Here is a 1636-nt window from a genome sequence, read left to right on the forward strand (position 1 = left end):
CTGCATCTGCTTTTCATAATTTTTTTAAAAACCATTTGTTTTAAAATATTCAAATTTGCTATTTAAATGTTCTTTTTAAAAATAGTCTTGCATTGTGACAAATTAATTTTTAAAAATGTTCCGTGATGTCTCTCAATTAAGAGCTCATAAACATGCTTAATAATAAAAACATTAAAGAATCTGTTTTTAAATGGAATGTCACATTGCTGTTGTCAACTACCCATTTACCAGTCCAGTAGCTGTCCTGCAAACTAGTTAATTTCCTGTTTAAATCAATAGTTATTGTTAATACAAACTGAGAATGCCTTCATCGCATTCAACATGTTACGCTGAATAAAAATAAATAAGTATTAGATATTAGGACTATTTAAAGATTTATGTGTTTATAAAGGTGGGTTTATAAGGGTGTTTTTAATTTTTAGGATGGGGTCACTCACATAAGGATGATCATATTTTGAGGTCCATGACGTGTAAAAGATATAAAACAAGCAAACCCTGGTTTAGGGAACTGCACAGTCTCTTTTATTGTCTGGTTAGTCGTGCAAACGCCCACGACTCAGCTCTCTCTCTCTCTCTCTCTCTCTCTCTCTCTCTCTCTCTCTCTCTCTCTCTCTCTCTCTCTCTCGCTCTCTCTCTCTCTCTCTCTCTCTCTCTGCCAAACTCCGAATGTAACTTGGCATAAATTCATGATGACAGCCAGATGTAGTCAACATCAGTCAGACCTCATTCACAGCGCAGCTGACAGGTGTGTGTGTGTGTGTGTGTGTTTAAGAGAGAGAAAGAGTGTGCGTGTGTGTGTGTGAGAGAGAGAGAGAGTGTGAGTGTGTGTGTGTGTGAGAGAGAGAGAGAGAGTGAGTGAGTGAGCTAGTGAGTGTGTGTGTGTGTGTGTGTGTGTGTGTGAGAGAGAGAGAGAGAGAGAGTGAGTGAGTGAGCTAGTGTGTGTGTGTGAGAGAGAGAGAGAGTGAGTGAGCTAGTGTGTGTGTTTGCATGCTTGTGTATTGACCTCAAAGAGTTTCTTAGTTTTAATTTTTTACTTTTCTTGTTTTAAAACTGCTGCTGCTCTTTTTTTTTTTTTTTGTCATATAGCCTACACCTAAAACTGAAAATCACTTAGTTTATAGTAGGGTATTCTATTTTTTATTTTCAGGTTTTCTTTTTATATTTTACTTTTTCATTTCAGTTAAAGTTTAAGTAACTTTTTTTTTTTTTTTAAATGTCCATATGGTTCTTAGGAATTTTAATTTCAGTTTTAGTTTTAGTAACTTTAGTACTTCAAGTTAAACGATACATTTTATTTCAGTTAAACGTTAATTTTATTGCACGTAACGTAAAGCTTTTTTATGGTTTTAATTTCAGTTAACTATAATAACCCTAAACTGAATAAAGTTATTCCTGTTTGATATATTTATTGTTCATGTTCACACATGATTTTTAATTTCATAGATGATCGAATTGAGGCCTTATACTTCATTGTCTTAGACATCTCATCGTGAAATATTTTTTCTCTTTCAAAAAAGATAACTTTTTTTACTGCCAATGTACAGTCTGAACTGCAATAATACATACAGTGCTATGCATAAGTTTAGACACCCATGCTAAAGTTGACTAAAAAGAGGAATAAAAAATCATCTTTTGG

Source organism: Abramis brama, assembly GCF_963993115.1.
Source record: "Abramis brama genome assembly, chromosome: 7".
Classification (NCBI taxonomy): domain Eukaryota; kingdom Metazoa; phylum Chordata; class Actinopteri; order Cypriniformes; family Leuciscidae; genus Abramis; species Abramis brama.